The sequence below is a fragment of the Tenrec ecaudatus genome (assembly GCF_050624435.1).
Source record: "Tenrec ecaudatus isolate mTenEca1 chromosome 1 unlocalized genomic scaffold, mTenEca1.hap1 SUPER_1_unloc_13, whole genome shotgun sequence".
NCBI classification, from domain to species: Eukaryota; Metazoa; Chordata; class Mammalia; order Afrosoricida; family Tenrecidae; genus Tenrec; species Tenrec ecaudatus.
Window position 1 is genome coordinate 1,694,629 of NW_027457553.1, and position 23,979 is coordinate 1,718,607.

Below are 23,979 nucleotides of genomic sequence, written 5' to 3' on the forward strand. Positions count from 1 at the left end.
TCCACTCTGTCCATTGGCTGTTCAGAGCCGGGATATCGTCCTCCAGGACTGATGGGCCAGGATGTGCTCCACTCTCTCTTCCTCCCTCTTCTTTGCTCCCATTTGCTCTGATCAAACATGCCCCTCTCTCCTAGATGCAGCTTCAGTGCTGTCCTCTGAAGTAAATTCTTCTGGGGGCAAGGGCAGTTGTCCACATAGCTTGTATGGGAGCCCAGCCCTCAGGCCCCTCCACTGGCTCCCCACTCCGTGCGGGCACACTGCATTCATCTGGCACTGGCTTGATATCTGGTCCCTCTTTCCATGTGGAAACACAAACAATACCCTCCCCTTGGGTGGGACAGTCAGGCACCTTTTCTCTGGAGCTTCCCTCAGCACCACCTTCGGTTGTGTCCATGCCCATGCCCAGGTCCAGGAAAGTCTATGCGCCCTGCATGATGCTTGGGAGCAAGTCTTTCAGGCCTGGGAACGGAAGCAAGGGAGACGGCAGGCCATGCACCACAAGCAGCTCTTCCTCAGACAGTGTGGCATCTGGACAAGATCCTGCAGGCCCAGGAGACAGCTCCCCTTACCACACACAGACACACTGACCCCAGGACCTCCAGTCCTCCTGTAGTACCACCCCAATCCCCCTTGCTTCCTGGATCACTGGCTGCTATTCTGATACGGAGCTAGATAGTGTGTCTTCCCAAGTGGCCAAGGGGACACCTGAGCCTCAGGTCACTCAGGGCCATCTCCTCCCCACTACTGGCCCCAGCCAGCCAAGCCCTACGCGGTTTGGTTGGAAATTGATGGGGCTCCTCCCCACCTCGTCAGAAGTTGGGATGTTCCTAATGGCCCCCAGGTTGGAGTGCTCTTCTTCCTCAGGTTACTTCCCCTCCTGCTCAGCACCCACCTCCCCACCCCCAGCCGCAGGCCCCTTGATGCACCCCCAGAGAGCCCAGGCTGTAAACCAAGGTTCTGGCAGATGTTGCTGTCTAGGGTTCCCTTTGAACCACCATGTGTGCCCCCTATCACCCCCCACCCCTGTGTCACCTCCATGGCTGCCCCAGGTCTCCCAGGAAGCCAGTGCCCTGGAGGGCTCTGTGGAAGAGGTGGAGCGGCTGATCCAGAAGCATGGCTCCTTTCAGAGGTGCTAAGCACACAGGACAGGGAGGTGATGGCCGGGACGGTCATGGGCGTGACCCTGATAAGGCCAGGGTATCCAGACTGTTGGGGGCACACGGGTGAGGTGTGTATGCACACCGAACCTGTGCTGGTTGGTGAGGGATTACCAAGGAGCCATAGGCTCCAATCCAGGGCTGGTGACCAAGCCGAGGTGCCCATGCACCCAGAAGCGCATGGGGATGGGTTAGGCCACACTCTGGGGACCACAGGGGGCATTTGGATCTGCCCATATCACATGGCCCCTGCTTCCTTCTTCCCAGGAGCCTGGCCAACCCTCAACTGCAGAGCTGAGGGGAGGCCCCCGGGACTTATAGTGAGGGCTATGGGCTGTGAGCCAGCCCCAGCAGTGGTACACTCAGTACTCAGGGCTGGGTCCATCTCCCACATCCCTCAACGCAGGAGGCTGCGCTGAGAGAGCAGGCCAGGGTGCTGCCAGGCCCCTGGGTTCAGGGCCAGCTGGGCACGATACGAGAGCGGCCGGCTTGAGTGGAAGCTCTGGGAGAAGGTCAGCTACACAAGCTTCACACCTCTCTGATTACTGCCGGCTTTCTCAGGGCTGCTAGCCAGGTCAGAGGGCACCCCACCTGAACCCCATTTTACCTTTACAAGTGACCTTCAGCCCCACTAGGGGCCAAGGGGCGGCCTGCGGTGGAACGGGATGTGGAGAGTTTAATGGCTTTTCCAGGGGCAAAGCTAGGACTGGAGCCCAGGGCCCTTGATTCTCAGACCCGTGTGGACACCTGTCATCCTGATGGGCAGAGTAGACAGGGCCCCAGTGGTGGGTGAGGGGCACCCTCCACATGAGAACCCACCCATGGCCCCTGCCCAGCCACTTCCTAGATCTGAAGACTGATGGGCCTGGGCCCTGTTATCTTGGGTGAAAGAAAAATTATTGTGCTGTCCCTGAGCTTGGTCAGCATTTCACTCATTGACAGAGACCGAGGGGTAGACGGGGTCATCGCTTGGGACAAAGGCAGTATGAACATCAGGGCACTAATGTCCCCACCATCACACAGGACGGCGACTGGTCCAGGGGTGGGGCCAGCAGCTGGAATAGCCTGTCCCTCTTGGGGACCACAAAGAGAAGCTGATGCGGTTTCAGAAACACCTGGCCTATGAGACAGAGACCCCATGGAAGGGAGGCAGGAAGGGAATTGACAGGAAGGCCTGGGACCCCTGCTAGGTACTTGTTTTCCATCCAGCAGCCTTGTCCCCAACACCCGCAGTGTCACTGTGCAGACACTAATCAGACTCTGTCACCTGCCCGAGGCCAAGGCCAAGACCAGCCAGGAAGAAAGTATTGATGAGAACCCTGGGCAGAAGGGCAGAGGCCAAGCCTGTAATGTGCCCGTCCTCCACAGGGTGCCCTTGCTAGAGTCCTGGACCTTGGGAAGGATCGGAAGAGCATGGAGAGGCTGCTGCACAGACACGAGGCCTTGGAGCAGGAGATGGGCCTCCTCCAAGTTCAGGGGCAGGTATGCCACTGGGTCTAGCATCGGGGCCAGGCCAGGGGACCTCTTCTGTGGGACCCTGCAGAGGAAGAGCTGAGCCAGTACACTCCCATGCCAGGGGCCTCTTGAGCACAACCTGATCCATTTCCTCAGTCTCCGGACATCCCCCATATCACGGAGCAGAAGGCAGCCCTCCTCTGCCAGAGAAGCCTGGGGTCAGCCCGCAGCCTCGGCCACAGGTGCCAACAGTTTATGGACAGCTGGCAACAGCTCCAGAGCAGAGCCCAGAAGTGGTATGGACACCCTTTGGGTCCATTTCTTCACTCCTCACCCCCTTCAGCAATCAAGTCCCATGCATCTTCTTGACTCCTTGTTTTAGGGTATAAAAGAGACCTTCAGGACAAACAATGTAAAGAAAACATCGATCAAGTCTTAAAAGAGACCACGACCACACAATGACCCAGACACATCATCCGTGAAACAAATCCAGGGAGACTCATATGTGTGTAAGAAAGAGGTCTACTGGCGATATCTAAAACAGATGGAAATAGAGTTACCATATGATCCAGCAACCCCCCAACCCCCTTACTGGGAAAGAAACAAACCAAGGTCAGACATCTGTGCTCCAATGTTCATTGTGGCACAGTTCACAATTGCAAGGAATTGGAAACAACCCAAATTTCCATCACCTGACAATTGGATTAAAAAGCTGGGGTACCTCTACCATCAGCGATCAACGATGTAATATCACACCGGAAGTTCTTGGCGCCCCAGCATGGGTCTCTGGGCTTCCTGCCTCGGAAGCACAGTAGCTGGCACGGCGGGAAGGTGAAGAGCTTCCCCAAGGATGACGCCTCCAAGCTGGTCCACCTGACGGCCTTCCTGGGCCACAAGGCCGGCATGACCCACATTGTGCACGAGGTCGACAGACCAGGCTCCAAGGTGATCAAGAAGGAAGTGGTGGAGGCCGTGACCATCGTGGAGACCCCTCCCATGGTGGTGGTGGGCATCGTGGGCTATGTGGAGACACCTCGCGGCCTCCGGACCTTCAAGACGGTCTTTGCGGAACACATCAGTGACGACGAGTGCAAGCGGCAGTTCTACAAGAACTGGCACTAGTCGAAGAAGAAGGCTTTCACCAAGTACTGCAAGAAGTGGCAGGATGACAAGGGTAAGAAGCAGCTCGAGAAAGACGTTAGCAGCATGAAGAAGTCCTGCCCGGTCATGCGCGCCATCACCCACACCCAGACGCGCCTGCTCCCCCTGCGCCAGGAGAAGGCGCACCTGACGGAGATGCAGGTGAACGGAAGCTCCGTGGCTGAGAAGCTGGACTGGGCCCGAGAGAAGCTGGTGCCAGTGAACCAGGTGTTCGCGCAGGATGAAATGGTCGACATCACGGTGGTGACCAAGGGCAAAGGCTACAAAGGGGTCACCAGTTGTTGGCACACCAAGAAGCTGCCCCGAAAGACCCACCGAGGGTTGCGCAAGGTGGCTTGTATCGGGGCCTGGCATCCCGCCCGTGTGGCCTTCTCGATGGCCCACGCTGGGCAGAAAGGCTACCACCACTGCACAGAGATCAACAAGAAGATCTATAAGATTGGCCAGGGCTACCTCGTCAAGGACGGCAAGCTTATCAAGAACAACGCCTCCACCGACTATGATCTCTCTAACAAGAGCATCAACCCCCTGGGCGACTTTGTCCACTACGGGGAAGTGATCAATGAGTTTGTCATGCTCAAGGGCTGCATGGTGGGCACCAAGAGGCGAGTGCTGACTCTGCACAAGTCCCTGCTGGTGCAGACCAAGCGCTGTGCCCTGGAGAAGATCGACCTCAAGTTCATCGACACCACCTCCAAGTTGGGCCATGGCCGTTTCCAGACCGTGGAAGAGAAAAAAGCTTTCATGGGACCACTCAAGAAAGACCGGATTGCCAAGGAGGAAGGCGCATAACAGATGGTACAGCTGGTGGGATCAGAATAAAGACTTCTTTTTCAGTGGGGGGAAAAAAACTGTGGTACATACATACAATGGAGTACTACGCATCGCTAAAAAGTAGTGATGAACGTATGAAGCACATCACTGCATGGGAAGAACTGGAGGAAAGCATGCTAAGCGAAGTAAACTAAGCACAAAATGACAAGTACACACTGTGTCCACGGAGGTAAGCTTTAAAAAAAATGCAAAAGGGACATAGGGGAAAAGCTACTGTATGAACATTCCTGGGGTGAGGACCAGGTAATATGGCAGGGACCAGACCAAATTCAGGGATACACATGGTAGACAGATAAAAAGAGGCCGGGAAAGGAAAAGTAATAATAATAAATAAATGGGTCGCGGGGTCACAGGGCACTAACCCGCCCAAGAGTGCCACCGTGAACCCATATATCTCCGATCTACCTGCCTCTGTGCCTTTGCCTGTGCTCACCCTTTCTCTACTTGGCTCGGTCCTACACCTGTTCTTTTGTGTCTGGCTTATGTCACTACCAGCAGCCCTGCTGGCGTAGTGGTTACAAATTGGACTGTGGTCTGTAAGACCTGCAGTTCAAGTCCACCAGCTGCGCCTTGTGAGAAAGATGAAGCTTTCTATGTCTGTAAAAGAGTTACCATCCCCGGAACCCGTGGGGGCAGTTCCACACTGCCCTTTAAGGTTACCATGAGTCAGAGTTGACTGGATGGCAGTGAGTTGGGAATTTTATTTATTTAATTCCCAGCATGTCTTTTCAAGGTTCATTTGTGACCTGACATTTATCCCCCTATTTTAATGAAAGGACACCACTCCGTTCTAGAACTCGAACTCACTGATTTGGTCCATCCATCTGTCCACGGACTCAAAGGCAGCTTCCACCTTTGGCTGTCGTAACTATAATGCAGTGATGTCCATAATTTAAAAGAAAACGTTTTGACATGATGTGTTTAGGGGACACAGTGAGACCAGAGCATTTGTCCCTGCCGGTGAAGGGACTGGAGGTCAATCCTTTTTTTTCCTTCTTTTTTAAGTGTCTCTATTCCCATCTACAAAAGATGGGCCCCACTCAGGACTGTATATGGTTTCTCTCCTTGAAGCAAAATAATCCATTGTTGTGCCCATTACATAGAGGGGGGATCGAAGCTTACAAGCTAGTGCCCAGAACCAACAGCTGGTGGCTGGAGGAGGTCTGTGTGCCCACTGTGGCTGCAGGAGGGACAGAGGGGCCTGCAGGGGGACCACTGGGCCTCAGAGACCTTCCAGGCGAGGCTACAGGAACTGCAGCAGCTCTGGGGCGAGCTGAGGGCCAACTGTAGGAAAGAGGCCACGCTCCAGGAGGCCTGCAAGGTGGGACTGTGCACGCCCTGGGCCAGGTTGGATGGGACCCCAGGTTGCCCAGTGCCCACTGCTCACCCCACGTCCTGCCCCAGGCCCTGCATACGGGAAAGCATCTGGGAGCTGTAGAGCTGGCTGCATCCTGTGGAGGGGGAACTGCGAGTCCTGGCAGTGGATAGGACTGTCCTGTGGTGGATGAACTCCAACTGGGGGCAAACAAGACTCGTTTCAAACACCAGCTCTGTCTCCTCTAAGGGCCCGTGTACAACTGCGACAAACCAACTTTGGGTCCTGCTGGGTCCCCATTAGCATCTGGGAGGAAGGCTATTTATTACAGGGAATCCTACCTTTGTCCCTTGGTGTTAATTGCAGACTCACTAGGTGACGGATTGTATCTGACACGCACCACGTTTGCCGCAGCAAACACCAACACTTTGTCAAACTCTGTTTGGTATTGCTCCATCCCTCCATTATTCTCCCTAATGACAAAAATAATTAACACATTCATATAAAAGCACAGGATGAGGAAAGCTTTAATTTATGCATCTAGCTCAGGGTCATCCCTCTTATCAATATATGGCAATCTAATGAGGCTTAATTAAAAAGTAGCAGTGAAGCAATTTAGGAAACTGAGGGATTGTCACGAGTCCTGGTTGTGACAGCATGTTTTGTGCACCATGGAAGATAACAGATTTGTCTTCTGTGGTATCTCATATCCATCATCCCCAAACTACCTGCTCTTAGGGGTAGAGAGAGCGAGCTTGTCTTTGAAAAAAGTGCCTGGGTTTGGTAGCTGCTCACAGGATGGCAGGTGTAATGTATTATGAGAACTTAACAAGGCTCTGAGAAGATGGCTATGGGAAGGTCTGGGTGGAGGGCAAGGTCATGGCCCTGAAGGATTCAGGATCCAGAAGTCAAGTCAGAACTGGATGCCAGAGACTTTCTCAATCCAGCCCTCTTTGCCCCTCCCCTAAGGCCAATACATTTCTAAGGGTTATGGATTCTACTTCAGAATATTTCTCAAACCCAGGGCCCTCTTCACCATTATTGTCTAGACCTGGTCACCTCTTGCCTTATAAATAAAAATATGGGTTTATTGTAAGTCTGGGTCTGTTAGGTTTCTCGGGTGGGAAATGTCTCGGTCCTTGGCTACACACTGGAAAGAAATTCACACCAAAGCCTGGTTCATAATCCGAGTGGGTTTATATACATGAGAGAAGAAGGTTCCGGCGTTACACTAAACTGAACACGGGCACCCTCATGACACTGCACACCCAGCCCTGCTGAGTGGAAGGCAGAGAAGCAGCTGAAGGGAAGGGGAGGTGGTCTCCAGATTCCAGCCTTTTAAGGGCTTTCAGCTGGAAGGCGTCAATTAAGCTCTCCTGGCTTGGGCTTAGCCTGCATTGGCTTCCAACCTCCCGTAGGGGGCCCCCTAAGCATGGAGAGGAACAACCCCTTGTCTTGCTACCTAACCGGTCTACATTCCTGCATGGCTACATTGAGATGGAACTAGCCCCTTTAGACAGCCTGTGTGGTTCACCAGGAGACACGGGCCCCAGAGTTCCCTGTGACCACCTTAAACCTTAAACTACTGTTGGAGTTTATATTACCTGTGTGGGTCTGTGGGCATGGGACGTTTCCATGCCAGAGACCTGAAGTTACACAAATAGGCATCCAGAACAGAACTCATACAGGCTCTAATAAGATGCTCAGGTGCTTCTCGCTAGGATGAGAATTTAACGAAGTGTGTGAGCAATTCAGATCTTGTAAGGGAGAACAGGTCAGTAGGGTATCCAGAGAAGAGAACAAAGTCAGGGGAAAGGGAGGGGCCCACAGACATCTGTGCTCTGTGTTTGGCCACAATAGAAGAAACCGGGTCTCCTTGCAAAAGAAAGCAGAACAGCAAGTCCCTCAGAACTACGACATTTTAAAACATGACCTATACAACACTCGGCTCTGGGAGGCACCTTGGAAAACCATAAAAGCCCTAAAAGAGGGGCAAGGAGGAAGCCCAAGTCTTTGATTTTCCCTGCTGTGCTTTCAGTGTTGAAATGTCTGTGCATGGAGCCTTTGAAATTTCAGAATCAGAGAGTGGATTCACAAGCCAAGCTCCTGCTTTATTCTTCAATGCATTTTGGCCCAGCTTCTCCTTGGTGAGACATGTAACAGAAATTCTGGACTTAGGAGCCACTTGGTCCTTGGACACTAGGAGATTTCAGTGGAATCTGAAACAGGGCTCTAACCACCAGCTGGACTGGCCTAGGAAGCCCAAGTATTCAGTCTCCCAAATACAAACCTCCAGTTGCTCTTCATCTGCCTCCACTTTGTTCAGCTTTAGTTGTCCGTGGAAGCATTTGGCACCCATCTGATGCTTCGGAACCCAGAATGGAGGAAAGGTAAAACTGGGATTCAAATGAAACAGACTTAAGCAGGACCATAGCCAAGATGTGCCCAGGGCTCCTCGCAGCATTTGTCACCTTCATTTCCCTCTTCGGACTCAGACGTGGCAAGGTTCAGAAACAAGCTTTACCAGAAAGAACAGCTGTGAACCCAGCCTGCTTCCAAGTGAGAAAAAGCCCTTTACACATGAGTTCCTGAGGTCAGCCCAGCCCTGTGCATCCCGACCCCTCCCAGAGTCCCTGGCTCTCTGGCGAAGCATTAAAGCAAGTGGAAGCAGAGATTTGCTCAGAATAAAAAATCATTTTTCACAATACGGCACGTTCTGGATGGCAATCACGGCTGCACAAACCATATCCATTCTCCAGCCATAATGTTGGCGCCTTAGTGACCACACACATACATTGTGTGGGAGACTCAGAGCCTATTCCATTTGTGGTCAATTGTTTCCTCCCTCTCCATACTTTGCACTTAGGAGACATGCTCTCTGGAGGTGGTTGAGGCTTGTCTTGTCACCAATAATCATCTCCTACGCCTTCCTTTACAGTCACTAATTTGATGTGTTCACTCAAAGAAATGCCAATAATATGAGGTTTCAGAGGAGAGCTCCAAGAGCTCCCACAGACAACAAGGAGGCCGAGTGTCACCGTCATTATCCTGAGCTGGGAGGGGGCACTAGTGTTCCAGAAGCTGGGAATCTGTCACTGCCTGCCCACCGCACAGACAGAGCAGGTGCTGGTTATAATTGCTTCTAGACGTCTTACCATGCTGAGTTGAAAGTCAAACCCATAAATGCTGCCTGACTACAATAAAACTGGAGTACCCAGACATTTCTGCATCATTGCTGGCTGAAAATATACTGAGTGGAGTTGGATGAGATGGCAGCAAGTGCCTAAGGAGGGGATGCTGTGGGAACACCAACAAGATGACTGTCAGTCGCCGTTTCCTCCTCTCGTCTGCTTCCCCCCCCCATCTTTCAGGACCAAAAGACATGACAAATATGTACGGAAACAAATTTGTTCATTTTTAGAGGAGTCTCCCACCCCACCCCACCCCACCGCACCCCCATCCATCTCTGGCCTCTTTGAGCAAGTCAGTAGAACTTTTTTTTTTTAAACGTGGCTTCTACTACGGCAATTTCCGGAGTTGCTATGTGGCTGTGTTTAAAAGTCGCCTTTGGGATCCAGAGCACAATCCTTGTCACAAAGGCATTCTCCCAGTCCCAAATAGCAATGCGACCTCATTTCAGAAGGTTGTTCTTGTTTCTGTAGACCCAGAAAGAAGTTCAAGCTGTTGATGTTGACCGTGGTTGTCGAGTCAGCTTCTCATGGGCACCTCATGGGAAGCAGAGCAAACTATGCCAGTCTGTGCTATCACCAGAGCTGGGAGGGGAAGCCAACTGTGGCGGGCCATAGGTCGATGTGTGGATGGAGATAATCAGGTTTTTCATCCTTATTCTATTTCAGTCTGGAAGCATCACTGAAGCCTGCTAAGTGTCATAGCAACACACAAACTTTCGCTGACAGTCTGGGACACATTGGCTGCAAATCGAACCCGGGACTTCCCGGTGAAAGACGATGAGAGATCTACCACTGAAGCACCGTGGTCCTCACCTCAAACCAGGGCAGTCATTTCCCACAAATCAACCAGAGTTCAAACCAGACCACAATGCAGGATGACTGAGATTGCCACCAGAATCTGATACTGATGCTAAAAAAAACCTAACTACCATTTTATTGACTCCCACTCATACCGGCCCAATAGGACAAAGAACTGCCCCTTTGGGGTTTTGAGACTTTAAATCCTTACAGTAGCGATGCTCCACCTGTGGGTCGCTACCCCTCTGGGGATCAATTAACCCTTTCACAGGGGTCAACCAATTCATAACAATAGCAAAATTACAGTTATGAAGTAGCAATGAAAATAATTTTATGGTTGCAGGTGACCACAACTTGAACTGTATTAAAGGGTGGGGGCATTATGAAGGTTGAGAATCACTGCCTTACAGAAATAGAGAACCTCATATTTCTCCCACGGACGGGCTAGTCAATTCAAACCCCCGACCTTGCGATTAGCAGCTTAATGCACAGTCCACTACACCACCTGGGCTCCTAATTCTATAATAAAAGATACTATTGTTAGATCTCTCCTGGGAGAGATATACCTCAGGCCTTCGCTTCGCGTGAGAAAGAACTCACTTCGAAGCCTGGATTGTGAACCAAGTGAGTTTCTTGAGAGAAGAAGTTTCAGGTTTACACAGGCACCTCAGGGCCCCTCACAGGGCACAGCCTACCTAGAAGCTGCTGGAAAGAAAGTCACTCAGTGGGCTCTGGGATCCTGCCTTTTTTCTTTTTTTAAAAATCGTTTTATTAGGGGCTCATAAAACTCTTATCACAATCCATATATACATCAATTGTGTAAAGCACATTTGTACATTCATTGCCGTCGTTATTCTCAAAACATTTGCTCTCCACCTAAGCCCCTGGCATCAAGTCCTCATTTTACCCCTCCCTCCCCGCTCCCCCATACATCAAGAAACCTTGATAATTTGTGAGTGGTGATACTGAGAGGGTTGTGGGAGGGTGGATTGGAAAGAGGGAACTGATTATAAGTATCTACATGTGACCTCCTCCCTGGGGGACAGACAACAGAAAAGTGGTCGAAGGGAGACATCGGAGTGGTCAAGATCCTGCCTTTTCAATTCCTCCATAGGGAGGCATGGTTGACGGTCATGGTCAACCCCAATGGCTGGATTGAATTCACCTGGCCCAGATGGGCCAATCCAGGTGTAATGCCCACCTAGGTGTACCACCCCTTCCTGGCCGGAAGTTTGAACCTGAGCATATGTAATGGATGACCCAGTCCCTATGCTAAACCACCTAATAGTATTTGCAAGATGCCAAGCACCGTTCTAAGCTTTTTGTGTATAATAATTCAATTATTCCACTTAACAAGCCTATGTGTGGACGCTATTCTGGCCTCATTTTACAGATGAAAAATCAGTGGCACAGGATGATAAACTCATGAGCCTAGGACCACACAGTGAGGAAGTGGGAAGGAGATATTTGGACCCAGGCTGCAGAGCCCATGCCTTGGGTGCCTACAGCTGCCATGTAGGACACAGAAAAGCATGGAGCAGACTCGGCGTAAGACATTAGGGAGTTGGGAGGACTGTAGCATGAATGTATGTGCTATGACTTCATGAGAGTAGCTGCTACTCAGATCCAGAAGAGAACACAAGCCTTTTGCAAAAAATATTTTTGCCAAGAGAGGGTGGAAAACTGCATCTTGTGTGAAATCCCCCCAACCTGCACATGTGCATAGCTATTTCAGAAGGTTCCAAACAATGTGTGCTGTGCGGCAAACCAAACTGAGCTCAGGGGGAGCTGGTCTGTGGGTTATGTTAGCCAGAAAGTGAGCAGTTTGAACTCACCAGCCACCACTCCAAGGGAGAAAGAGGAGGCTTTCTGCTCCCATGGACTTACAGACTTCGAAGTGGCAGGGAGCATTTCCATGCGTCCTATGATTAGGATCTCGGAGGGTGAGGGTGGAGTTGGTTGAGACCTGTCTTCAGGGCATTTCCCAGAAGGGCTTCCTGCAGTGGATCTGCCTTCAGGAATGTCTCATGACCTTGAGTGCAGCAAAGTCCTAAACACACTTGGGCTGTGGTTCTCAACCTTCCTAATACAGCTCCTATTGTTGGGGTGATGCCCCCTCCCCCAACCATTAAATGATTTTCTTGCTACTTCATCACTATAATTTTGCTACAGTTATGAATTGGGTGAGCCCTGTGAAAAGGCCATATGACTCCCAAAGGGGTCACAACCCACAGGTTGAGAACCACTGCACTAAGGGTTCCCCTCCCAGGCAGCCCTACCAGTGTCTGGTGTGCATAGTTCTGTGAGGTGAGAGAAATGGACTTAGTGTCTGCTTCTGGTGACAATTGATGTGGGTGGTCTTTCTCCCTATGTCAAATCCCTCTGGAGCCATTTGTCACCACAACAGAGGGAGCCATGCACCAAAAAAGCAAGAAGAGGATGCAGCACAGCAGGACAGCAAACAGAACAATGATTGAATAAGCACAATTCACTTCAATCATGAATCGGGTGCCCTTGAGATGTGAGGAAGACCCCAGTCTAGTGACATTAGATCAGGTTTAGGGATTGAGTGAAGTGACCCCTCTTGGCTCCCCTCAGGCCCTATTCTGCTTTCCCATTGACCCTGACCCTTGCATCGTGATTGGTCCTTATTCTAGCATGATGGTTGGTTTCATAACCACGGCATATCGGAATGTGTTAGTCGATAGGTTATACAGGCACAGCCTCTGGAATGGGTAAGTGAGGAGGCGATTTGGGCTCGCTCATGCAGACCTCTAGTTGTCCTCGACATGACTGGTAGAATGGATCAAGTGAAGTGATTTGAGATTGGCGTTGAGATCTGATAGGTCATGCAGACTTCTAGCTGATCCTGGCAGTACCCTATTTTAAGGAAACAGAATGTTTGGCGTTTAAGTTGTATTTGAGCTTAAATTTTGAGCAATAGGCTGTGGCTCACAGTGAGAGTCCATGTGGAGATCCTAAATCCATTTTGAGGGGCCACCGATTCAGCCGCCATTGAGTTCTTTCCTACTGCTGACTGGCAGTGGAAAGCTTGTCCCTCAGGCAGTGTGCTTGCGTCCACTTCCAGGGCCAGACTCAACGATATACGGTAGTGTGCACATCCCAATGAAGGTCCCGCTCATGCTCTCACAGGCCCTCCTGAAACTCCTTGAATAGATCTGTCTTCAGTCACAATTTTGTGACAATGTTGTTTGTTTTCTATGTCTTATTTAAGTTTTCAGGAGCCCAGGTGGTAATGCTGGATAGTGTTGGACTATTAAGAGCAAGGTCGCTGGTTCAAACCACTAGTCATTCCACAGGAAAAAGATTAGGTTAATGCTTCCTGTAAAGGTAGCAACTTCAGGATCCCTACACAGAGTCACTATGAGTCAGGGTCAGCAGGACAGTATGGGTGTCATTTTATTTAAGTAACTGTGGCTGTGGGTCCTTCTGACACCATTGTGGCCTCATGCGGATGCTCTCCTTCATCCAGAACAGCAGTTTGTGCCTTTTTCTTGTGTAAAACTTAGCAAAGGAGTTCCTAATAAAATATAGTTGAATTGGGAGTCTTTCCCCCCTAAAAACAAAGTAAATACATAAATAGAATAGAGACTATGGTGCTAATAACCAGTTGGAGAGTTGAGAGAGCTGAACTCTCAATCCTGATAGAAACCCATTGTGACTGAGCACTTGCTCAAGGTCATCCACAGCCTATGAGGTTGAGCCTATATGTTGGGGAGTAATTGTGTACATAAAGTTAACAATTTATCTTTCTAAAGATTCTGTCTAAAACTTACTTTAAATAATAAATTTTCCCCTGGGCTAGGTAAAGTTCAGGAGGTTTAACCCCCTAGTATCCACCCCCTCTCAGCATTCATCATGTTAGGCCAGAGGAGGCAAATCACACCCACTACCCAGGGAGCACTACTTCCAAAAGCACATTGCCTGTGCTGGGGCAGAGGGGAGGTACCCGGACCAGAATAGCTGACAGAGTGGAACCAGAGGGCTCAGGCCCCAGCTTCCCGAGGGAGCAGCTGTGATGGTTCACTTCTGGATGAATATGTTTAAGCAAAGGCCAAGGGCATGACTTGGGCAGCACGAAAAGCAGATGTGCAGAGGTTGTTCACTGCATTCCAGAAGTTCACACACTCTCCGGAGGCTCCTTGGCTCAATGGCAGGAAGTCATTGGTGGCTACCACCTTCAATCCCAAAAGGTCACTGCCGTCCAGTGGATTCCAACCACAGTGACCCTATATGGAGTGTTCAAGACTGTAAATCTTCATGGGAGCCAGCTGTTTCATTGTCCCCCTTGGGAGAGGGAGCTAGCAGCCCGTTTTGCCACCAGGGCTCCTTCCTCTCTAATTCTGGATCCAGTCCTTCCGAATATCCTGCCCTGCCCTTGTCTATGCTTCTTAAATGCGTTCCACACTGCTTATGTTAGTCTGGGTGCATTCGAGAAACAAATCCACAGAAACACGTATGTATAAGAGAGTTGTATGTAAAGAGTGAGTGCACATCAAGAAAACATGCTCGCATGTGTTTATGCACCCGCTTTGTCTTCAGCGATCATGTCGGTGTAGGCTGGTGTGCTTTTTCCATGTGGGCTTTGTTGTTTCTTAGCTAGATGGCCCCCTGTTTATCTTCCAGCCTTTAAGACCCCAATGCTATATCCTTTGATAGCCGGACAACATGGTGCTTAACTACTACACCACCAGGGTTCATTAGCATGTGACTTATCTCCTGTCATTCACACTAGATACTCAAAATAGCAGGAGACCAGGTTTCTCCTTTGTGGCCACACCAGGTACTGACAGAACCAAGAACAGAGACACAGTTAAAAATCAAGACTATCATTTGCATATTATATGCCAGGAATCCCTAGGAAGTGTCTTGGAATTGTTCTACTCTGGTTCAAATTTTAAACACCCTCCCAGTTTCCATACTGACTCTGCCAAAACCCTAGTAATTGATTTGCACCGCCTATCAATTTGGAGAAAACACCCTATGCCAGATATAGAAGTGGACATACTTGGTACCCAGAAAACCTGTTCAGTGTTTTGAGGGCGGCTCAGCAAACAAAATGGGCACAGTGATTAAGCATTCAGCTGCTAACACAACGGTCTATTCTGTAGTGCTTCTGAAAGAGAAAGATATGGTAGTTGACCCCCCAAAAGAGTTACAAACTTGGAAACCCTACGGATATTTGTATAGGGTCACTATGTGTTCCAATTGAGATGATTGTCATAGGTTGGGTTTGGTTTAACCCGTCTTACTGAGGAGACTCCTTCTTTACACGCGATCAGTTACTTTAGAGGAAAAAGACATGCCTGTCCCAGTACAATCCAAGGACTGGTAAAGGCAACACCCACAAAGACACTCCCTCTGCCTGCCTAACTCTAAAATGCTGCCCATAAAACACTCTGCCTGGTAATATATGGGCAGCACACTGGGGAGGTGCAGCAAATGTGTGTTGAATGTATGAGGCCATTTCATAGTTTGGCTGCACGATCAGGGTGTCTGTCATAAAGCCGATCTCTTTGACTCCACTTCTCAGCAGAGATGAACACAAGCTTCCCGTTTTTTTCTCGGCAATGTCCTTGTCAAATAAAAGTTCCTTGTAGATCAGTAACTTGCCACAGAGCAAAAGATATGGGAAGAGGCTCATCTTTCTCCTGGCTATGAAATAGAATGGCAAGACCCTCCCTTCAACACACACACACACACACCCACGCGCGCACACACCCCTGCCTTACAACTACATTCAGTTGATTAGCAAACAAAGCTCTACAACACAACTATGTGTTTTTCTTCTCCAGAGGAACGACAGACTTATATACCCTGCATTGTCTTTTTTTTAATGGAATTGCCCCAGTTCTCCTCACCTTTCCTTAGATAGTGCAGTGAACTATTAGATGACTTCAGATATAGAAAACTAGTATTGATTTCCAGTTTGTGTCACATTTGGCTTTGAGCACCCTCCACTTCTCTAGTAAGCTTTCCATTGCTTTGGGGAAATGTTCTCTCTCTGAATTTATTATGTGAGGGGGGTAGGGTAATAATCAATGTGCCTATGAAGGACTATCCTTCATGACCTAAACTCATTAAGGGGCAGTGCCTGATGGAGCATCAGGTTGGAGGAAGGCTTATTAACAACCTGAATTATACAGATGACACAGTTTTGCTGAAAATGAGAAGGACTTGATTCACTTGCTGATGAAGATGAAGGATTAAAGCCTTCAGTTTGGATTATGACTCAAGGTAAAGAAAGCCCAGACCCTCACAACTGGACCTATTGATAACATCATGATAAATGAAGGAAAGTTTGAAATTGTCTAGGATTTTGCCTTGCTTGAATCCACAATCAATTCTCATGGAAGCAGCAGAGAAGAGAACAAATGACACATTTCACTAGTCAAATCTGCTACACGAGACCTCTTTAAAGTGTTGAAAAGCAAGAGATTACTTTGAGGACTGGGGCGGGTTGACCCAGGCCATGATATTTTCAACTGTCTCATATTCATGTGAAAGTTGAACACTGAATAAGGAAGAACAAAGAAGAATAGATATATTTGATTAATAGTGATGTAAAAGAGTAATGAATATACCATGGACTGCTAAAAGAACAAACCCATCTAACTTGGATGAAGTACAGCCAGAATGTTCCTCAGGGCAAGGATAATGATTCTTCACCTTAACTTTGACATGTTGTCTGGAGAGATCAGTCCCTGGAGCAGGACATTGCGTTCTGGAAAGTAGAGGGGCAATGGAAAAGAGGAAGGCCCTCAACAAATGGGATTGACACAGTGGCTGCAACAATGGGCTCAAACTTAAGAACAACTGTGAGAATGGTACAGTACCGGGCAGTGTATGATTATGTTGTATGTATGGTCACAATGAATCCAAACCCTCCCTATGACACTGAACAACAACAACAACAACAACAACAACCTGACTGAATCCTCTGGGAGGACTCTTGAATGTGAGAAAAATGGATCGAAGCCAGAGGAAGGATTGGAGGATGTCTTAAGTTCCTGTCTTAATCTCCTTAACCAAAAATTATCCAACAAGTCAGTAGCCTTAAAACACGTTTCCCCCTGCTTTGGAGCTTACAGGTTCAAATTTGGGGTGCGACTCTAGGTCAGGGTCCTTCTTTGTGGATACCAGAATGTTCCTTGGCATTCCTCGCTATCTTTCTCCCCGTACTGTGTGTTACTGGGTCTATCCTGGCCTTTAACTCAGAAGTGTTTAGGTTTAGGCTCAAGCCTATTCTCATATGGTCTCATTTTTTTAACATTTTATTAGGGGCTCATACAACTCTTATCAAAATCCATACATATACATACATCAATTGTATAAAGCACATCTGCACATTCCCTGCCCCAATCATTCTCAAAGCATTTGCTCTCCACTTAAGCCCTTTGCATCAGGTCCTCTTTTTTTTCCCCTCTCCCTCCCCGCTCCCCCCTTCCTCATGTACCCTTGGTAATTTATACATTGTTATTTTGTCATATCTTGCCCTATCCTCAATCTCCCTTCCCCCCACTTCTCTGCTGTCCCTCTCCCAGGGAGGCGGTCACATGTGGATCCTCATAATCAGTTCCCCCTTTCCAACCCACTCACCCTCCACACTCCCAGCATCACCCCTCTGACTGACCCAACTCCTCTTCTAAACCCCTCTATGAGGGGATCTCCAGTGGCCATGCGGCCTCATTTATATTACAAAAGAACTCCCTTCTTTTCAAACAGGATCATGTCCACCAAGGCTCAAATTTCTCACATATTTTTAGGGGGCTACAGATCAATCCATAATGGTTCTTTTGGGTAGCTGTAACAAATGGCTACCAATCGAGTGACTTAAACAGCAGGCATTTGTTCTCTCACTTTTCTGAAGGGCAAAGGGTTAAAATTAAGGTGTGGGCAAGATTCATTCCTTCTGAGAGCTCTGAAGCAGAATCAAAGTAGCCTCTCTCTGCTTCTGGTCACTGCTGCTAATCCTTGATATTTCTTGGCTTATAGATGCACTGATCCGATCTCTGCCAGTGTCTTCACACGGGGTCTCTGTGTGCCCACTCCTTTTCTTATAAAAACACACCAATCAGTGCATGCAGCATCCATCTGAAATCTAAACCCAGAAAGATGGAGCTCTTGAAATCCTTAACTAAGCACATCTGCCAAGACCTCCTCTCCAAGTAAGGCCATAGCCTCAGGTTCCATGTGAACATGAATGGGTGTGTGTGAATGTGATTTAATGTACTACAGAGGGCACGCTTTGGCCTCAGGAGGAGTGTTTCGCCAGTACCTGCTTCACAGCCCTGAGATTGCCCAGGCATTTGCAACATTTTCTTGTCTTCCCACCATTTATCCACCATTAGGCCTTTTTCCCTAAGTTAGTCAAGCGTCAGTTTCTGTCACTTGTGATCATGACCCTCCCTCCCGCCCAGGTCACAAATTTAAACTGATACAGGCAGTTTCTTTAATGAGCACTATGTTATCCTGACTAGCAAGCATTGCTAAGGAGGGAGGATGAATCAGCGAGAACCTGCTTGCTTCATCTAGCTTCGGGGCAGTCCACAGAGGATTGATCCCTGAGCCACTAACGAATTTTGCAACTGTCACAGAACAATGCAAATAAGTAAGATCCACATCTGCTGAACACCATCATGAGGTCAAACTGTGTGTAAATAAATGCCTGTTTCAAGGAGTGAGTAAATCCTAAGGTAAGGAGTGACAGGGCTTTGTTGGCATAAACCCAGCAAGGCATTATGGGTCGGATATTAATGAACTCATGCTCCTGGGCCTCACAGAGCCCCAGCTCACCTGCTTCAGCTTGTTGACAAACTGAACTCAGGGTACCCGGAGAGAGCACTACCATTTTGATGACCAGGGTTGGTTGGGGATGATGCTTCCTAACTTGCATTTTAATACAAATTTGATGCTTCATCTGAGCAATGTGAAAGAGCATTCAGATAAAAGAGAGGGACAAACATCAAGTGACCAGAGGATGAAACGTCTATCTAATCTGTGCCCACTGGAATTGCTTCGTGGGAAGGTATTTTTTGGTGGTGTGGGGTTGTTCCCCTACCCTGCTCCAAGCCTTCCTCCTCATGCCCACCCCCACCCCAGCATACATCCTACTGGGAGAATGTTTCTGAATAATGAAGTTTTAATAAATGAAGCTTTAATGAGCCTGATAGTCTGCCTAAGACCCCTTCAAACTGTAGTCTTTCATTTGTGTTCTTCCATCCTTTTTGAAGAAATGAACCTGGTGGCAGGTAGTATGTTTCCTTTCCAGGATGAGCTGATAGAGCCTCTCGCTGCTGTAGTGGGAGGTGAAACATTAAAAGGCCCTCTGTGGCCATGAGAAATGGCCACTCTCCAAGAGACACTGGGCAGGTTTGCTGAAGCTCCTCAGAATTGACTAGTGGCCCTGGTCCACCCATCTCAACCAACCCAGTCTTCATTTGCACTGCATGCCCTCTCTGAGCTCCAACTGCATGCTTCATTTGAGGATGACAAAGCCTCTATTGTCTGAGAAGATGTGCAGACATATGAACTAATCAATGCTCCCCCTGTCCCCGGGGAGTGTGAAATTCTCCCATCATGACCCACCAGCATCCCTGGAAATTCCTGTCTTAACTCAGGCACTTAATATCATTGGCATCTCTGCTTCCTTCCTTCTTGCACAGCCTCCATGCATTAACTGTCATCCTTCCTCTCCCTAAAATATACTTTGAATCTATTCACTTCATGCCATCCCTACTGCCCCAAGTGTGTCTTGCTTTGACTATGAAACTAGATTCTCTATCCATTTTCCAGGGCTGTCAAAACAAAGCATCGTAAATCAGGTGGTTTTTAAGAACAGTCCACCACCTGTCTATCAGTTCGTGGTGCAGTGGTAGCTAGAGTGTTGCTGTGAAATTGGAAGCCGTGCCACCGATATGACAAACCCCAGAAGGGTCAGCAATGATGGGCAGGCTTCAGTGGAACCTCGAGCCCTGTGGTGCTCAACCTTCCTTTAATACAATTCCTCATGTTGTGGTGACCCCCAACCATAAAATCATTTTCCTTGCTACTTCATAACTGTAAATTTGCTACTGCCATGAATCGGGTGACTCATGTTAAAAGGTCGCTGGACCCCAAAAGGGGTCACAACCCACAGATTGAGAACCACTGCTCTAGCCTAAGGCAGACTAGGAAGAAAGACCTGGTGATCTACTTCCAAATATTAACAAATGAAAGCCTTATGGGTCACAACAAAATATGGTCCTATAGAGTGCTGGAAGATGAGCCACTGACCTGCACACAACAGCTACAAAAATAGACTCAAACACACCAACAAAGGCCTGCTGAACTCCAAAGCCCTAACAAACCCACTGCCCTCAAGTCCATGCCAACTCATAGCGGCCCTATAGGACAGGGGCGATCTGTGTATTAGTCTGGGTATGCTAGAGAAAACTCGAGGGAGACTCATGTGTATGACAGAGAGTTAGTGGTTTTTAAAAATCATTTCCCTATTATTTAATCATTATATGAGGGATTCATACAACTCTTATCACAATCCATCCATCCATCCATTATAAAGCACATTTATACATTCATTGCCCTCATCATTGTGAAAACATTTGCTCTCCACATAAGCCCCTGGCACCTATTCCTCATTTTTCTCCTCCCTCCCCACACCCCTCTCTTTGAATGCTTGATAATTTTATTGGGGACTCATACAACTCTTATCACAGTCATTCCATCCATCCATCCATCCACCCATTGTGTGTCAAGTACATTTGTACATGTGTTGCCCTCATCATTCTCAAAACATTTGCTTTCTACTTGAGCCCTTGGTATCAGCTCCTCATTTCCCCACTTCTATCCTCCCCCCTCCCTCATAAATCCTTGATAATATATCAATTATTTTGTCATCTCTTACACATCAAACATCTCACTTGCCCCACTTTTCTGTTGTCCGTCCCCCAGGGCAGAGGTTTTATGTAGATCCTTGTAATCGGTTCACCCTTTCTACCCCACCTTCCCTCCACCCTCCTGGTATTGCCACTCTCACCACTGGTCCTGAACGGATCATCTGTCGTGGATTCCCTGTGTTTCCAGCTCCTGTCTGTACCAGAGTACATGTTCTGGTCCAATTCTACCTTATAAATCCAGAGAGTTTTATATCAAACAGTAATTGTACATTAAACAAACGTCCCAGCCCAGTGCAGATCAAATCCATAAGTCTGATATTAGCCCATATGTCTGATAGCAATCTATAAATTCCTTTTCAGACCCATAAAACATGTGCAGTGATGCTGAATGCAGGATAATCACAGGCCAATGGGTGGAAAGTCTTGTGGATCCAGTGGCATTGTAAGCATCTCAGTGCTGGCAGCGATCTCTCTGAGGCTTCTTTGGCTTCAGAGGTCTGGTCACATCCATTTGGCTTGCCTTCTGCAATGTCTCCCAAGGAGTAGCAGAGAGAGAAAGAGAGAGAGAGAGGTGTCTTCCACCTCCAAAGAGGAAGTACCAGATTTCTCAGAGTTCTCAGGAGAAGGCTATGCCCACATAAAAATCTCACTGACTATCTCCAGATTGGCAGCCTAGACTCCACGCCTACACTCCTAATCCTTAACTTGACACAAGATTTGGTGACTACCACAGGCTCCTAATCCATAACAAGCCCATTTTTTTTTCCCTGCATACCGACACCAATCCAATACCCAAAGCTTTACCCAATGGGTGGAGATTTACTTCTAAAACATGAATATAGAAAAATCGCTTTTGCTTGAAGGCTCTCAAGGAAATGCTCACTGAAGACTCCATTCCTATTATCTCACCTCCCCCAAATTAGTCTTCTTCTGGGCTTTCAGTCACACCAAGATCTCTCCTGCCCCAAGGCCTTTACATGCACTGTCATCTCTTCCAAGCCCTGAAGTGCCAAGTTCAAAGTTCCAGTTAATCTCCCTGATCCTGAATTTTAAGAACTGTGTGTGTGGGAGGGAAGGGGTTGGGCTGTTTGTTGAACTGCTGGGTTTTGGAGGCATTTGTTATGCAACCTCATTTTGTCAATGACTGGTTAATTAATGCAGCATTCATTTGCCCTTCTTCCACGCACAGCACATGGCTTGTATCTTTGGGATCACTCTTCCACCATGCTCCATCTCCATGCTTCTGCTGGCATTGACCCAATCTGCCAGCTCCAGGCCTGGCTAGTCAGGGCATGACTTTCCTCTGTCCAAAGGGACTGGGTCAGACTCAGTATGTGACTCATGTTAGGTTAATGATATCTAACCCTAAAAAATGACCCAGAAACAATTGCCCCATTACCAATGAGTCCATTTTGAATCATAGAAGGTCCCTGTTGGGTTTCTCAGGCTGTAAATATTTATGTGAGCAAAATGTTCCATCTTTTTCCCTATGAGGTAGCTGGTAGGGTAGCACTGCCAAACTTGCAGTTAGCAATCCAATGCTTACCTGATAGTACCACCAATGATTAGAAAAGAAAAGAGACTCTCTCTAATAGAATTCCTGAGCTTCTAGATAAAACTACAGCTGTCATCAGGAAGCCTGCGTGAAACTCAAAAGGAAACAGCACTGAAAGGAAAAGGTTCAAACTCTGATGGTATCAACTGAGTGCCAGAACCCAGCTATTCCTGATGCTCTGTCCCCAGACTTACAAATTCCATAAACCTACTCATTAATTTCTTCTCCTGCTCCTTCCCTTCTCACGCCCCAAGGTACTTTGACTTAGCTTTGAAGGCACTCACAACTTCACGGGTTCTGCCTTGCACAGGTGTCTGCTTGCTTCCAGTTCAGTCCTGACATTGTCCCTATCTTTAGCCATGTTAGGCTTGCGTCCTAGAGCTTTCCTTTGCTTGTCTCCCTATTGCTCTTGTCCTATGAAGTCTGTGGCTTTATCTTTAAGTCTAAGTCCTGCCCTTTCGCATTCGTAGAAATCTGTCTCTGTATCTTGGCTCGTGGCAGGGTGTGTCCTTCAAAGATGACTGTCCTAATGTTGCACATCGCACATTCTCTTGTGACAGGATGAGTTTGTGTTCACTTTTCCAGAAACAGGGCCTGCTTTCCCTCTTCCTTGCATCTTGGCAGGCCTTTGACTATGGCAGAAGTGTTGCTCTGTGACTTCCACCTGGTCGTATTGGGTTGTTCACCATTGGGACCCTGTCAGGATGTTGCAAGGAAGACCAGGCCAAATGAAAATGTCACATATAGGGTTCTTCTTGAGCTCCAACCAATAGAAGTATCAGTCGTGTGAGGGAGTGAGTCTTAAGAGAGCTGCAGCCTCTGTCTTTTGAGCTACCCCAGCTAATGCTTGATGAAGCCAAAACTAGTGTCCTCACTGAACACTGCCCAGATTGCAAATTTGTGAGCAAAATTGATATTATCATTACTTTAAGATGTTATTTGTGGGGATATTTTCTATTAGCAGCAGATCATCAGAATACTGACTAATCAGACTGCATTGCCAGTTTTACTCTCTCTCTCCATATATATATATATATACATAGATATAGATATAGATATATAGATTTCCTCCACTCATCTGTCAGTTGGTTGTACTATAATGGTTTGTGTATTGTCATGATGCTGGAAGCTCTGTTCCCAGAATTTCAAATACCAGAAGGATTGCCCATGGTGGACAGGTTTAAGTGAAGCTTCTAGACTAAGACAGACAAGGAAGAGGGGCCTGCCAGTCCACTTCCAAAAATTACTGAAAGAAAACCTTATGGATCACAAGAGAACACTGACTGACTAATGTGTTTTGGACATATTATTAGTAGACAATTGCTAGAGGAAGACATCATATTTGATGAAATAGAGGGACATGGAAGATCCTTATTGAGGCAGATTTCCTAATCGCTGCAACAATGGACTTCAACATTCAGGAATGTGTGACAATGGTGCAAGATCAGACAGCACTCCATTCCATTTCATATAAGATCTCCATGGATCACAGTAGACTTGATGGCACTCTCTATATGTTTGTCTTCAGTGACTTCCCATAGGGCTTCTCTGCCTGGCAGCCTCTATTCCTCGTGCTTCCAAATGGGGAGCACAACAG

At 48.1% G+C, this 23,979-nt stretch overlaps 2 pseudogenes; both read left to right on the plus strand.

The window, feature by feature from the left end:
* Window positions 1-1,486: 1,486 nt before the first annotated feature.
* On the plus strand, window positions 1,487-4,565 carry LOC142435734 (large ribosomal subunit protein uL3 pseudogene; annotated as a pseudogene).
* A 183-nt stretch (window positions 4,566-4,748) lies between these two features.
* LOC142435735 (large ribosomal subunit protein uL3 pseudogene) overlaps window positions 4,749-23,979 on the plus strand; it is a 140,212-nt pseudogene continuing 120,981 nt past the window's right edge.